Raw genomic sequence first — 16,751 nt, forward strand, 5'->3', positions numbered from 1 at the left:
TAGACAATCCAGGAAGTTTTTGGAAAGCGTAGGGGACAATTTCCTGGCGCAAGTGCTAGAGGAGCCAACTAGGGGGGGCGCTTTTCTTGACCTGCTGCTCACAAACCGGGTAGAATTAGTGGGGGAAGCAAAAGTGGATGGGAATCTGGGAGGCAGTGACCATGAGTTGGTTGAGTTCAGGATCCTGACGCAGGGAAGAAAGGTAAGCAGCAGGATACGGACCCTGGACTTCAGGAAAGCAGACTTCGACTCCCTCAGGGAACGGATGGCCAGGATCCCCTGGGGGACTAACTTGAAGGGGAAAGGAGTCCAGGAGAGCTGGCTGTATTTCAAGGAATCCCTGTTGAGGTTACAGGGACAAACCATCCCAATGAGTCGAAAGAATAGTAAATATGGCAGGCGACCATCTTGGCTTAATGGTGAAATCCTAGCGGATCTTAAACATAAAAAAGAAGCTTACAAGAAGTGGAAGGTTGGACATATGACCAGGGAAGAGTATAAAAATATTGCTCGGGCATGTAGGAATGTTATCAGGAGGGCCAAATCGCACCTGGAGCTGCAGCTAGCCAGAGATGTCAAGAGTAACAAGAAGGGTTTCTTCAGGTATGTTGGCAACAAGAAGAAAGCCAAGGAATGTGTGGGCCCCTTACTGAATGAGGGAGGCAACCTAGTGACAGAGGATGTTGAGAAAGCTAATGTACTCAATGCTTTTTTTGCCTCTGTTTTCACTAACAAGGTCAGCTCCCAGACTGCTGCGCTGGGCATCACAAAATGGGGAAGAGATGGCCAGCCCTCTGTGGAGATAGAGGTGGTTAGGGACTATTTAGAAAGGCTGGACGTGCACAAGTCCATGGGGCCGGACGAGTTGCATCCGAGAGTGCTGAAGGAGTTGGCGGCTGTGATTGCAGAGCCATTGGCCATTATCTTTGAAAACTCGTGGCGAACCGGGGAAGTCCGGGATGACTGGAAAAAGGCTAATGTAGTGCCAATCTTTAAAAAAGGGAAGAAGGAAGATCCTGGGAACTACAGGCCAGTCAGCCTCACTTCAGTCCCTGGAAAAATCATGGAGCAGGTCCTCAAAGAATCAATCCTGAAGCACTTGCATGAGAGGAAAGTGATCAGGAACAGCCAGCATGGATTCACCAAGGGAAGGTCATGCCTGACTAATCTAATCGCCTTTTATGATGAGATTACTGGTTCTGTGGATGAAGGGAAAGCAGTGGATGTATTGTTTCTTGACTTTAGCAAAGCTTTTGACACGGTCTCCCACAGTATTCTTGTCAGCAAGTTAAGGAAGTATGGGCTAGATGAATGCACTACAAGGTGGGTAGAAAGCTGGCTAGATTGTCGGGCTCAACGGGTAGTGATCAATGGCTCCATATCTAGTTGGCAGCCAGTATCAAGTGGAGTACCCCAAGGGTCGGTCCTGGGGCCGGTTTTGTTCAATATCTTCATAAATGATCTGGAGGATGGTGTGGATTGCACTCTCAGCAAATTTGCGGATGATACTAAACTGGGAGGAGTGGTAGATACGCTGGAGGGGAGGGATAGGATACAGAAGGACCTAGACAAATTGGAGGATTGGGCCAAAAGAAATCTGATGAGGTACAACAAGGATAAGTGCAGGGTCCTGCACTTAGGACGGAAGAACCCAATGCACAGCTACAGACTAGGGACCGAATGGCTAGGCAGCAGTTCTGCGGAAAAGGACCTAGGGGTGACAGTGGACGAGAAGCTGGATATGAGTCAGCAGTGTGCCCTTGTTGCCAAGAAGGCCAATGGCATTTTGGGATGTATAAGTAGGGGCATAGCGAGCAGATCGAGGGACGTGATCATTCCCCTCTATTCGACATTGGTGAGGCCTCATCTGGAGTACTGTGTCCAGTTTTGGGCCCCACACTTCAAGAAGGATGTGGATAAATTGGAGAGAGTCCAGCGAAGGGCAACAAAAATGATTAGGGGACTGGAACACATGAGTTATGAGGAGAGGCTGAGGGAGCTGGGATTGTTTAGCCTGCAGAAGAGAAGAATGAGGGGGGATTTGATAGCTGCTTTCAACTACCTGAAAGGGGGTTCCAAAGAGGATGGCTCTAGGCTGTTCTCAATGGTAGCAGATGACAGAACGAGGAGTATTGGTCTCAAGTTGCAGTGGGGGAGGTTTAGATTGGATATTAGGAAAAACTTTTTCACTAAGAGGGTGGTGAAACACTGGAATGCGTTACCTAGGGAGGTGGTAGAATCTCCTTCCTTAGAGGTTTTTAAGATCAGGCTTGACAAAGCCCTGGCTGGGATGATTTAACTGGGAATTGGTCCTGCTTTGAGCAGGGGCTTGGACTAGATGACCTCCTGAGGTCCCTTCCAACCCTGATATTCTATGATTCTATGATTCTATGATTGGATCAATTGATGGAGCCGGGCACTCCTCCAATCAAGGTTCCCGGAGGTGATGCCCTGGCTGAGGCTATAGTCCTACTAGCTTCTCAGCCCACCAGCTTTTAGCAGACATTGTGTGGAGGCCAGGATACAACAGCTATCTGGGGACGTCCAGGCCTGGAGTCATAGACCTAGCACATCACAAACTAGTGTCTACCTATCTTGCATCCCCTGTTCAGAGCTCTTGGGGGCAGTGGTATACATCTGCATTGCACTATGGCTCCAGGCAAGGGTGTGTTCATACAGGTTATACTGAGACACCATGGTGATGTTTAAACAGGACCAGTTTATTATTTATTTCTTTAAGATTAAGACACCTACACAAGAGCTCTAGGTGTCCTGGCATTTAGTCTTATAACACCATAATATGTCAAGCAGCCTTTTAAAAAAAATTCAAACAAGAACAAATTAACTCAACACAGCCAACATATCAATTATAATAAATCTTCTTTATTCCCCCTCTTCTTGAAACATTTTGCACTGAGCCCAAAACCCTAAAAAGACCACACCCTGGCAGGAAGAGGAAGAGTATGAGGTTGTCAGGAAGCGCAACTACATAGAGGCTGACGGGCTGCAACAAAAGTAAATAATGAACACACTACCCTGACTTTTCAAATCAGGCAGTAGCTGTGTTAAATTATTATCCTACTTCTTTAATAAATTTATCCTATAAAGTTCTGGAACATACTGTATTTACAAATCTATAATTACACTGAAGAAAATGTGTTATTGGGAAATATCCAACATGAGTCATGATTATTATTTATATTATGGTAGAACCTAGCGGCTCCGCTCAAGGACTAAGGCTTTATTGCACTAGGCGCTGAACAAATAAGTAACGAGAAGATAGTCTCTATGCCAGGCAGATCACCGTTTAGATTTAGAACAAAATGCAACATGCAAATGAAACAGAAAGATCAGGAGAAGGGGAGGAAACGATGACCATAAAACAAACATGTTTTGCTTCACACTCAGTAGTCTCTGCTCAGCACCTGTTTAACCATGATCACCTTGGCAGTGTTTTGTGGGCATCATGAATACTCCAGTATTCCAGAGTGATACAATTGATTGAGACCATTTATGACTTTTCTCGGATTGTTGAGCATACGGGGGCAGATGTATATTACTCAGGCCTTTGTAAGATCAAAAACTTAATGTGAAACCTACTGCTCTAAATATAAAATACATAAATATGTATTGGATGGTGTCTGGAATATGTGCAAAATAAAATTCAGATGTAACTTTGTGTGTTACAAAGGAGAGTGTTCTAGACTTATTACTATTTTTTATTTTTATAGCTATAGCCAGGGAAGGTGATACAAAAACAATTACTAAGATGTGGCCATGTATATTCTTGTTGATGCAGAACTTGTCTTTGGCTCTGTTTCCATGGAATTGGGTCAGTTGGTCTGTTCTATCACGCAGGGAAAAACAAAGTTCTGAAACCAGAAGATTGATGGGAGACGGGAAGAGTTTAAGTGCTGCGATTAGGAACTATGGGCAATGTCCTTATGAGGAAGATATGCAGATGGACAGCAATGATTTGCCCAGAATATAGCAAACAAGCAAATATGGTGAGATTATGGTTTTGTGATTCAGTTTACTACTGCATGCACTGAAACTGTGTGGTAGGGAACTTGGTAATGCTTTTGATCATGAGGTTTTACTGATGCATTTGTGAACCCTAGTGGGAATCACTCTTAAATGATTCCATTCTTTCCTGTTTGAGAAATCCCAGAGTTGGTTTGGGTTATAACTCACATACATTCTCCTGAAGAGTTTCTCATGTGTAGTACCATAATGTTTTCTTTTGTTTCATCTCCTTTTCGACATATATAGAAGGTCATATGGACTATGTAATTGGCATGTAGATGTCACGCAGCTCTGTGACTGATTTTCATCATCTCTGAATGGAATAATGTCTTTGCTTTGTCAGGGTCTAGATGAGACTGTGATATGAATACTAGCCAGCTGACTGACGCTTAATCACTTGGGAAATAGGAAACAATGTAAACTTACATTTTAAAATGGGGAAGCAATATCATTGGGGTGAGGAAAGGTTGTCCAGGTACAGCAGGAATGAATACCCATTTTTGAGGGAATTTGTTCTCCCCTTTAGTTCAAGTTGTTCACCCTCCAGCTTTTGGATCCCTGACTTCTTCTGGAGTCTCAGGTAGCAGCAGTAGCTGAAAGCATGATTTCCCATTTTCAACTAGCTGAGTATTTCTGATTGTTTCTCTCAGATCCAGTCCTTGAGTAATCTATGTATTTTGACCTCCACAATGGAATACCGCAATGCACTCTACTTGGGGCTACACCAAAAAACCACTAAGACAGTTCAGCTACTGTAGTGTGAGGCTGCCCACCAGGTTGGCAGTGTTAGTGACAGACAAGTTGTTACCCCAATTCTTTGCTAGCTATACTGTCTTCCTGTTGCTGATAGGTAGAATTCAAGATTTTGCTACATATAGCCCTTGGGTCATGGCTCTCTGACAAGCTACCTGTACCATCATAGCAACTGAGTTCAGCTAGGGACCTTGAGCTAAGAGTTCCCGGCCTAAATGAAATGAAGTTGGTGGTCAGCTATCCTCAGTGGAGAGTCATTGTTAATAAACAAACCTCAGCAAAAATTTTCTCCCTAATCTTACCTTCACTGTTCCTAGGGTTTCTCACACTGAATGTGAGAAAAGCTGCAATATGAGCTGCAGCAGACCAGGGGGCTCTTAAGAGCTATTAGTAGGGACCCTCTGAGGAAGAACACTGAGGAGTCCAGCAGCAGGTCCAGCAGCTCTGATGACTCTGAGGCAGAACGGCTCTGCAGATTGCCTAGAGACAACTAGAGACCGGGAGGATGAAAAAAAGGAAATCAGCCTTCAGCTCCCCTTGAATCATCAGTGTAGGAGGGCAGTAATTGCCCCTGGCGTCAGTGACAACCACCATAATTAGTTATAGACCTGGCTCGTCTCGACCACCAGAGACCCGCCATGAAATTAAAACATACACCCGCCAAGCAGGCTCGCGTCGTTGGGAAGGCCCTCGGCCCACTCAATCTGAACACAGCCCTGGATTGGTCAGAAAAGGTGAACTCCCTTCCTGGAATAGGGAAGGAAGATGTTTCTGCCATAGCCAGGGAGTGCATGTCCAGTGAGGAGTTCAGTGTGCTTCCCATTAACATCTAGGTGGCTGACACTGAATCCTCACTGGAATTGTTTGAGGGCATTCTAAGGTTTTACCACCCGCACCAGAACTTAATCGGCAGGTATTATTACGAGCGCCAGCAGCCTCATGAAAGGTGGGAAAAATACCTGAACTGAAAGGCTCTTATGCTGGCTAGTGGGCACCCCGACTTGTAACACTCCCAAATTCTGGATTGACCCGAATCTTAAAGGTGGCTCTAGGGCCAGTAGACCACCTATCCACCTCCCTACAAGAGCTAGAAGAGAAACTTTAGGAGGCATACAAAGTCCAGTGGGAGACTTTCCCAGCCCCCAGAGCCAGGAAGGTGGCGGCAGTGGTCACCAACAAGAACCACCGAGGGAAGGAGTCTCCAAAAAGAAACCCCAAGCTTCAACAGAGAGACAAGAGACCTGCTGCTTATCAGAGCAAAAGCAGCCATTTGACAACTTCAACAAGGAAAAGCAGAGGTCATTTAGGAATACCCTCTGGAAAAAGCTGTTCCAGTACGAAACCAAAGAGCATTGACAGACTACCTACGGAGGAGCTGCTGCAGAGGCTGGCTTGTCACAAGAGGAATCAGCAGCAGCAGGAAAAAGCTCCAGATCTACTATGATGGGGCCAGGCTCCCCCTCCTTCCCCAGTAACAGCACCCTTGACCAATGATAAGTGGAGAAGACCTTCAATATCTGTGGTCGTGGAGGGAGAGTTTGGACAGCTCCATCAGCAAATGTTAGTTGACAGGATGCTTCAGTGTCCATCTGGTGCACGGATGCTGAGCCAAGAGCTAAGATCCCCATACAAGGAACCAAGGTTTTAGAGGGCTTCAATATGGGTAAAAGTGTGGTCCCCTTCACCCAACCCGTCAATTGCAAAATCCACACTATAGCTGCTAAGGCTGCCTTTGGGCTCCAAGCCCTGAGAGGTCAAGGCATTTTAGGAATGGACCTGATTTCCAAGTTGAGCCTCACTGTAGACCTTCCCAATATAAGGTTGGTCCAGGACAAAAACAGCAAGCGTCATGAGATCATACCAGCATCTCAGAGTGGCTACAGAAAAGGCACCAGAAGATCTGGAGATGCCAACGTGGGAAGAGGACATGGCCAAGGTTGCCCTCAAGCACCAGGAGGTATTTGCCAGGAACAAGTTGCAGTGCGGCAAGATAGCAGCGAGGTCAGAGTCAACAGACCTGACCCAAAGCTGCAGAAGCAATATAGATACCCTGTTGCTGCTGAGGAAGGCATCCAAAATACCAGCAAGGCCTTGGTCAAACAGGGAGTGCTTTTGACAACAGAAAGCCGCTAGTCATGAAAGTGTATGGCAAGACTTGGCAATTAACAGTTGACTACAGGAAGCTTAACAAAGTGACACCTTGGTTAGCCCCTGTAGTGGCCAAGTTTAACAAGGTGATGGCTGCCCTCTCATCAGGGGTTAAATGGTTTTCTTTCTTTTCTATTCCCCTGCACTCCTCAGCATGGCATAAATTTGCCTTTACTTATAACGACAAGCAGTACACTTTCAGCCGGCTCCCACAGGGACTACATAATGTGCCGTCTATATGCCATCACCACTTCTCCAGTATTTGGAGCACCTTGAAGAACAGAAATCAAAGCCTTAGCTACATGGACAACATCCTCATGGCAACTACCATGAAGGAGGAAAATCTCGAGATGCTAGACGCAGTCGCGGATCAGATCAAGAAAACAGGCTTCCTGATCAATTTGGTAAAGGCTCAGCTTGTGCAACCAGAAGTCAGCTATCTGGGAATGACAATTGGTAAAGAAGGCAAATGTCCAGATACTCAGCATGTCAACTTAATCTGTAAACTTCCAGTACCCCAAGATATCTCTGGATTAGGTTGTTCCTAGGACTCAAGGGGTTTTTGAGGGAATTTATAGAAGGGTATGTATGCTGAGATGGCCAGGCCACTGTATGTGCTATTAAAGAAGAACCAACAATGGAGGGTGAACGACAAGCAACTGAAGGCTTTCTGTGATCTAAAGCAGGCTGTCACCCAGGCACCAGCATTGGCTTACCCAAAACCCAACCAGCCATTCCACCTAATGCCGGCAACATCAGATAAGGGTATAAGCGCGGTGCTCCTACAAGATCAGGGATACAGCCTTTGACTTGTCACCTATGGGTCGAAGACTCTGAGTAAAGTTGAGAAGCAGTTTAACACTTGCGAGTGAGAGGTCCTAACCCTGGTGTGGTCACTTGGACACTGGGAATACCTATAGGTATGTCCTCAGTGATCCTTGAAACAGCTCATACCCCACTAAAATACATACTCTCAGGGTGCATCAAAGAAGGACATGTGTCAAGTCTTAGGCTGGCCAACTGGACACTGAGCCTCATCAACAGAAACCTGGAAGTACAAAAGACTCCCCAACTAGCCATCCTCCCATATGCTCTACTCACAGAGGGACAGGATCATGAGTGTCCGATCTCCAGTCTGGAAAGCAACTTACCCAAGTCGCCTTTTATTGTGGAAAGCAGTTATCAGGAAGCAAAAGAAAAGGGCCTGAAGATCTGGGCTGTGGATGGTGGCTGCTTCCACAAAAAGGGGAGCCCTCATGCAGGGTATGCTGCACTTCAGCCAGAGTGCCATCAAGTCCTGCAGGGAACGGTATGCCAGTTTTCAGCCCAGGCAGCTGAAGTGGTAGCGGTATTGGCTGTCCTATATGCAGAAGATCCTGAAGCCAATAACTGCGTGTGCTCAGACTCAGATTGGGTTATCTAGGCATTTAGAGTGGATGACATTCTGGATCCAGTGAAAGATGAAGTCACCAGACAGGCGGCCCATTGCGCACACAAAATATCTGTTGCACGCGTGGGAGCTGGCCACCAATAGACCAGGTGGCACCCACCTGCTCAAGGTGAGGGCCCATCACTGAGACTTTGCAGAAATCTGCAGCCTCAACAACAAGGTTGACTAGCTGGCCAAACAGGCAGCCTTGTTAGGGGACTTTGGGTCCACTCAGAGGAGAAGGTGGTGAAAATGGAACCTGAGACTGAGGATCTCTCTGGTCAGCTTGACATTAAGGGACTGCAGAAAAGAGATCAAGAAATCCAAGGTCTCTTAGGAAAGCAAGAGCACTGGGAGTACCAAATCTTCCAGGACAGATGGACAGAATGTCCTTGAAAAAGGACATTCAACACCTGTTCTTCTGCTACCTACATGTTTACACCGAGAGATGGTTGGCTTAGTACATAGCAATGGCCACTTTGGCATAGACAAGACTGTGAATCGAATAATGACTGTGGCCTGGTGGCCAAGCATCATGCAAGATGTAACTAAGTACATCTCTAGTTGCCTCAACTGTGCTAAAAAAACCCAGATGCCAAGGTCATCAAGAGCCTGATGCATCACCAACTTATCGGAGAGCCATGGATGTACTTTCAGATGGACTTAATAGGCCCCCTGCCAAACACCGGCAGAGGCCACAAGTATTGCCTAATTATTGTAGACTGCCTTTGTAAAGCCTTCACCTAGTGGATGGAAGCCTTCCCCACCAAGAATAATATGGCAATAACAACTGCCAGAGTGCTCCTAGTGCAAACCTTTTGAGGTCTGGCCTGCCAGAATGTATTGACTCAGACCAGGGACCCCACTTCGTGGGTAAAGTCACCAGAGCAATGTGCCAAGCCTTGGGGATCCAGCAGAAACTGCATATTGCAGGTCACCCGCAGAGCTTGGGCCTGTTAGAACGCACAAATCGCACCTCGAAACAGCGCTCTGAAAGATTGTCAACTCCGAAGGAATGGACTGGGACTTAAAACTGCCCGTAATCCTAATTGCATTTAGGTCATCAATAGCCTCGCATGGGTTTATGCCCCATGAGGTTATGATGGGTGTTATGAAAACACCTGAGTACTGGTGGGTAGATGGGGCTCCAACTGATGACTATCAGTCTCGGCTCCAGGTTGATAAATTTATGCAGAAACTTTTACAAGATATAAGCTCCATCCAACACAACGTAGCTATCCAACTGAAGTCCAATGCTAGAACTATGCACAAAAGTCTGGGAAGTTCTCTTAAGTCTATTGAGTGGAAAATTGGGGATAGAATGCTCTGCAGATACTATTCAGAGCAAGAGCATACCTTCAGCCCCAGGTGGGTTGGGCCTGTATGCATCACCAATAAGACAAGCTCAGCCATCTACGAAGTAGAGCTTAAAGGTGCCAAGGGAAAGAAACAGCTTAAGTGGTTCCACTGGTGCCAATTAAAGGAGTGGAAAGGTGCTAGGAGCTGAGCATATGTAATTTCATCATGCAATTGTTTCTCTTTGTCTGTTTGCATCACAGGAGCCAAACTGTGCCAACTGTCTTTTGTTAACTATGTTACTTGTAAATATATGTTATGCATGGTTAATAGAGGAGAGAAATCACTACTTTTGTTCAGCTGAGTTTATAAAAGGTATCACAAAGGCTGAGTTGACTGGTAAAGAACCAGTTAAGGTGTGGGGAGCTTACCATGGCCTAGTCTTAGAGGACAGCATAGGTCCTGTAATGATTTCCACATACAAAAATGGTCCCAATTGCATATTGTATTGGAAGGAGGAACTGGGGACAGGTCAAATATGGTTATGGTCCCATACAACAGTATGCAAACTGCTCTGCTACACAAGAACTCAGAGCCCTTAGGTAGGGTGGTAAAGTTCAAAAATAGCTGTGTTTGGGAACTCCAGGATAGAAGAAGAGTGGTAAACTGCTCTGGTGGGTTAGTAACCAAAGACCCCCTTAGAGGCACTTCTATGTCTTCAAATCTGACTCATCGAGTCAAGGAGGGGACACTACAGGTAGAGGTATTCGTCAGCACTCAAGACAATATACATTTTACCAGAGTAAGAGTACACTCTCCCACAACAACTATGTTTGTAAAATTAAAACTGTAGTAGTAGTGCTCGTGCCCATCGATGAAACTGTTCTGGCAATGTGAATAATTTCTGTCCTTTGAGCAGAGTTATGTTTTTAGCTAACTGTTATGGTTTCATAACTATTTTGGTTTCCACAAATGATTCTGGGACCTGGTACATGTCAGGAATGTTTGGGGCAAAAACATGCCAAGAGGTGACTGTCATTCCCAAACCCCATATTAGCAGAATGGGTCCAGTTGTGGTTAAGCAGGATCTTAAATGCTTGCTTATCATTAACACACTCCCGAAAGAATTGTAGTAAGCATGCAACTTCAGGCCAAGGATATACAGCCTGAGCGTGCACCCTATCTAAAGCCATCTATGATGGGCTGGGATGTATGAGTGATACCTCAGAGTTAAAAAGGATCTTACGGCTAAAGTCTTGGGCAGAGCTGGCAATGGATTAGGGGTAGTTAATGCCAGGAGTGCTGGCACACTACCGCAAAGAGTTAGTAACATGGGCCATAACATGGCAGAGTTGGAACAACCATTAACAGCACCCTTAACTCAAATTAATGATTTTACCTACAATATAGTTTCTACCATTTGGGCTGGATGCCCAAAACCAGAGTCAATTCCAGATAATCAATGCCATAAGTGGCTTACAGAAAAATATATCATGGGCACTTGCCTGCATACAGGTTCAATCCTGGTTGCAGAACATGGCAGCGGGTATCCTTAGAGTAGAGTACCAAGGAGTTATTTCTGTTGAAATCAAGAACCTGATGATGAAAGATGCAATACCTTTTGAAAAAGGACATAATCAGGGGTGGAAACTTTTAGATTTTGTTTACAATCCAGGCTCTAGAGAAATAGTCGCACATATCCTTACCATTTCCAATGCCAGCACAAACTGGGTGTATCCATTAATTTCCTTAGGAGTTATTGTCAACAACACTATCTTAACTCCAATAGATATCCCTAAGTGGGCTCTTGAAAGTCAAAGTGAATACCACAGTGTAAGCATAGACGCATGCATCTGGGAGGAAGGCAATGGTTACATTTGTTCCACCAATGTATACCAGGGTCAACATTTGCCTTAACGCCAGTCAAGGCAAATGTCACTAAGACTTAGAGCCACACAAAGTTAAACCAGTCCCAGGTAGTCATTGTAAATAGTAACTGAATCTGCATTCGTAGTCTTTGTAAAAAGTTTCTGGGGAATTTCTTTTACTGTGTTAAAAATGATCCATATGTATACCTTGTATTTGTTTCATATTAGTTGTTCAAGTATGTGATGTCATGTTTATTTCAGAAAAATTAAATGTGCAGCGTATCAAGGCAACTTATGAGCTGTACAGAAATGTTGACCCAGTCAACATAGGAGTCAACATTGACACTTTTAAACAGCTGATGCAGCATTCTGATTTGGAAGCCCATAGCAAAAATTTGGAAAAAACAGGGCAGCAACTTAATGATCACTGTGCATCATTCAAATGCACAAACAGAACAGGTGCTCAAAAGGGTACGCAAAAGTTCAAATTTTGCCCATTCCCACAGAGTTATCCCAAACATGGTGCGTCCTTGTGCATCCATTTGTTGTAATTTTAATCATTCAAGGTCTTACTCTTGTGTTAATTATAATGGTGGTGGGATGGATAAGGTTGAAGTTAAAAAGAATCACCAACTAATCTAGATTTTCTAACTCACCTGGAGTATAGTTTAGTGCAGGTGTTGTGACAGGGTAGCAACGTTACGAAGGAGGGGAAATGTTGGGTTAAACTTTGTTCTGTTACGTTTTCCCTCAGTTGCCATTTTGGATTTATAAAAGAACTAGTCCTTCATTTTGGGACCCCTCCTTCATGAAGTGTTTGGTGACTTTTTCCCCCGAAAAGCGGGAAAGGTAGGGTCATGTGACAGCCTAAGTCTGCCCAGCAACCGCTGACTACTTAAGGGTGGCACGCCCGTCACTCTGGGCTGTCCATCAGAGTGGCAGTCAGTCTCCCACACACACAGCCTGCTGCTACTAGCCCCAGAGCAGACCAGGATTTGGGTGAATTCTTGGGATCCATCCAGCTTCCTGTAAAAAGTCACCTGCACTCATCTGTCTTAACATCGTACAGGGAACAATCCGTATACCACACACAGGACGTCATGTTCAAGAACAGAAGACGATCTGGGAAGAAGGAAGGCCACTTACTTGCCTGAGTGATCATCTGTGTATCCTGTGTTCCTGTTCCCGATCCCGTCTTCCTGCTCCCCATCCTTGTCAACGTCACTGTCTCTCCTGTGTCTACAAGAGATGGTACTATAACTTGTCTCCTCAGTTTCCCTAGTAACTGTAATAAGGGTTTTGGGGCTCTGGGTTTCATATCCACATAACGTCTGTTAACAACTGAGCCATTATTCATTGTTGTTTACTAGTTTAGTTGTGGTCTTGGCCTTATTGTATCACCTGTTGCTGCAATAAATGTTATCTTGTTTGCACCTTCATCCTGCCTAAGTTTTCATTCACTGTTAAACACCGTTGAATAGGTGTGGATGGGGGGTAAAACTTGTAGATAGCCCATCTTCTGTCAAGCAATTTTAGTATAATCTGTCTCAGGGTATCAGGACCAGCCAAGCAGGATCAGTGTTAGACTCTCTGGGGCGGCCCAGGGCAGAAAGCTGAAGCCTTGGCACGTGGGGTCAAAACCCAGGACCGTGAACCTGCCACCCGGGGCTCAAGCCGAAGCCTGGGCAATTTAGCTTCATGGAGCCCCTGTGGGGTGGGGCCTCGGGCAACTGTTCTGCTTGCTACCTCCTTATGCTGGCCTTGGCTTTTATATGCAGAAAAATAGTTGTTGTAGCACTGGTGGGCTGAGGAGTTTTTACCGCACGTGGGGGTCAGGGGGCTCAGGAAGAAAAATGTTGAGAACTCCTGGGATAAGAGCTCCCTCCAGCCACATTCAGAGTGATGTGAAGGGCATGCTTGCCTCTACCAGATATTAATACGTGACTTTTGTTACAGCAGCACTGTCAATTAAAATTGTAAATGTAGTTTATTCTGAAATGAAATTTTTGGACGGAAGTGTAGACTTGATTCTACACTTTGTATAGTTTCAATAATTTACCATAATGTGTCTAGTATAATTATGCTGCTGCAAAGACGCACTCATTAAGAAGTTTTCTGTTGAAAGAAATGCATTGCTTCATGTCAGACCTTGAATCCCACAGGACCCCAGTGGAGTTTACACTATGGATATTTGTTGGTTAGTAAAAAACTTTTCCAGATTTTGAACCAAATGCAACTGTTTCTATGAGAATGACACCTTTTTTGTCTGGAGTGGACCAGGAATTAGAACTGAAATGAGAGATGTGGAAAAATAATAGAAAAGCATTTTTTAAAAAGCCAGCCTAGCTGGGAGGACACTACAAGCTGCACAAATCGTATCACCCCCATCACTGTGAGAGTCTACAACTATGCTCAGCAGCAGCCATATTCAGCCTGTTTATTCAGTTTCCTCTATAGAACAATACTTACCTTCAGCTAGTACTAAACCTTAACAGGAAATAGACCAGATACAGACAGATATGAAACAATTTAAATGACAGCAACACCACTTGAGTGGGGAAAACTATTCAGGGAAGAGAGGGCAGGCCCATTTCTAAACCCTTCTCTTCCTCAGTAACAATCATGAGTTTCTGCTGCCAGAATCCCGTTAAACATGCAGGAAGCACGCTCTCTCCCAGTGCAGGTCTTCTCATAGGCAAGAGCTCTTCAAATAACAAGTTATGTCTGCAGCTACTTACTCAATAGTCTGATCACTACTAAAGGGATTAAAATCACAACAGCCATGATGGAAATAAGCCACATTACTCCTTTGACATATAAAGGTGATACAGCAATACCATTAATCTAGCATTACACACATGCAGATACTTGCAGACTAGAATCAAGTCACCCCTTAACCTTCTCTTTGTTAAGCTAAACAGATTGAATTCCTTGAGTCTATCATTATACAGCATGTTTTCTAATCCTTTAATCATTCTCATGGCTCTTATCTGAGCCTTCTCCACTTTATCAACATCCTTCTTGGATTGTGGACACCAGAACTGGACATAGCACTCCACCAGCAGTCACACTTTCCCAAATACAGAGGTAAAATAACCTCTTTACTCCTACTCAAAATTTCCCAGTTTCTGTATCCAAGACAACATTAGCCCTTTTGGCTACAGAATTACACTGTATCCGAATCCGATGAAGTGGGCTGTAGCCCATGAAAGCTTATGCTCTAATAAATTTGTTAGTCTCTAAGGTGCCACAAGTATGCCTGTTCTTTTTGAGCATTACACGGGAACTCATGTTCAGCTGATTCTCCACCATGTTCCCCAAACCTTTTTCAAAGTCACCTCTTCCCAGGATAGAGTACACCATCCTATAAGTATGGCCTGCATTCTTTGTTCCTAGATGTATACATTTACATTTGGCCATATTATTTGCTTGCACCCAGTTTACCAAGCAATCCTAGATCACTCTGTATCAGTGACCTGTCTTCTTCATTATTTACCATTCCCACAATCCTTTTGTCGTCTGCAAACTTTATCAGTGATGATTTTATGTTTTCTTCCAAGTCATTGATAAAACTATTGAATAGCATAGGGCCAAGAATCAATCTGTGTGGGACCTCACTAGGATGTGAAGAGCAAAGACACTCCAGTACAGATATGTATCTGTTGCTGTGATTGTTTAGACCTCTGTATCATACTAGCATCTATTCCAGGCACCCACCAAAGCATCATACCTTGGCCATTAATCCTCAGATTTTGCAAGACGTTCAGATTGTATCTCTAATGTAAGAAATAAACTAAATAAGCAATGAAACTGTAGTCTGAATAGATACCAGATCCAGAATATCTGCAAGTGAAGATCTTAATATCAATTTTCAGTCTTCACTTTGGAGTTCCTAACACAAATTGCTGTTTAGACCATTAATTTAATTGTCCTTTGACACTAGGCATCCTGAAATATAATCATTTAGCTCAGAATTCTACCAATATAAATCACAATTTATGGAAAATGTGCAGGAAAACCTACAATTGAGGTAGGACTTTTTGCAGAGCTTTGGAGCTGCTATGTATATTGGTAAGGGATTTTTCCTTTACTATAGTCTAAAGGAATTGCCCAAGGTGCTGCAAAGCTGAAGGGCAGTTTAGTAAACACCTCCTTCTTCAACAGAGATATACATTACTACCTCACTAGTATGATATGCTTCTATTGCTGACAATTAAGATGGCTTTCTGTAATCAGATCATACAGAACTGGATGGACTTGCTGATTGTTGGGACACTGACTGAAATAATGAAAGGCCTTACAATTGCTTGCATGCTCAGTCCTACCAATCAAATTACATCCAGGCAGGCTACGTGGACAAATCTTACATTTTATACAATATGGAGCCTGAATGACTGCCATACAAAGCAATGCACTTTTTGACTAGAGAAACATTCATCTGACTGAACAGACTTTAAAAAAAAAAATGGGGGAACCTGCCCCAAACATCTGCTAGATAGTAGAATGTCCTTGCAACCAGCCAATGGATTTTGGAGGAGCCAGTCTTGTCACAGACTCCAGTGGCTGATGTACCACCAGTCCCCCACTCAGCTACTAAAAACATGAAGATGTGTAAGCTGAAGTTCTTAGCCAAAGGATTTATGCCCTGCTCCAATCACCCACTGAAGCCAATGGCAGGACTCCTGTTAACTTCAGTGGGTGTTGGCTCAGGCCCTTACTGAAGAGAGAGACAGCCCATAGTGTCCACCTGTTTTCTGTGAAGGACATTTCCCAATTTTTTTCAGGAAGGTATAAATTAGTTTTCATACGAAGCAAACTTAAGTATAAAAGTAGGCCAATGTCCTGATTCCCTCTCACACACCACACATCAATTTGCGGTGCCTATGAGCTAATAATACCAATTTATGCATGTACTCTTTCCACAGACTACACTGTATGTGCTAACAAAAGGAAAATAATATGTTAAATGGATAAGGGAGCAGAAATACCTTTGAAGTTTTTCACTGATTGTGAACGGTATTTGGGTGGTGAGGACAGCCTGATGCTTCAGTCAGTAAGCTATTCAGTGTAGTGCTTGTTGCTGTATGTTACCAACTGTGAAACTTCCTTTTTTCCTTAAAACTAACTTTAAATAATATTGCTCACTGAATGAAGTAAATATGGTTAGTAGCAGTCACTTCACAAGTTAGTAGCTGTGGCCTGTACCAAGCTCATTTCAAGAGTCTTCAATA

Source organism: Lepidochelys kempii, chromosome 2 (genome assembly GCF_965140285.1).
Source record: "Lepidochelys kempii isolate rLepKem1 chromosome 2, rLepKem1.hap1, whole genome shotgun sequence".
Lineage (NCBI taxonomy): Eukaryota > Metazoa > Chordata > Testudines > Cheloniidae > Lepidochelys > Lepidochelys kempii.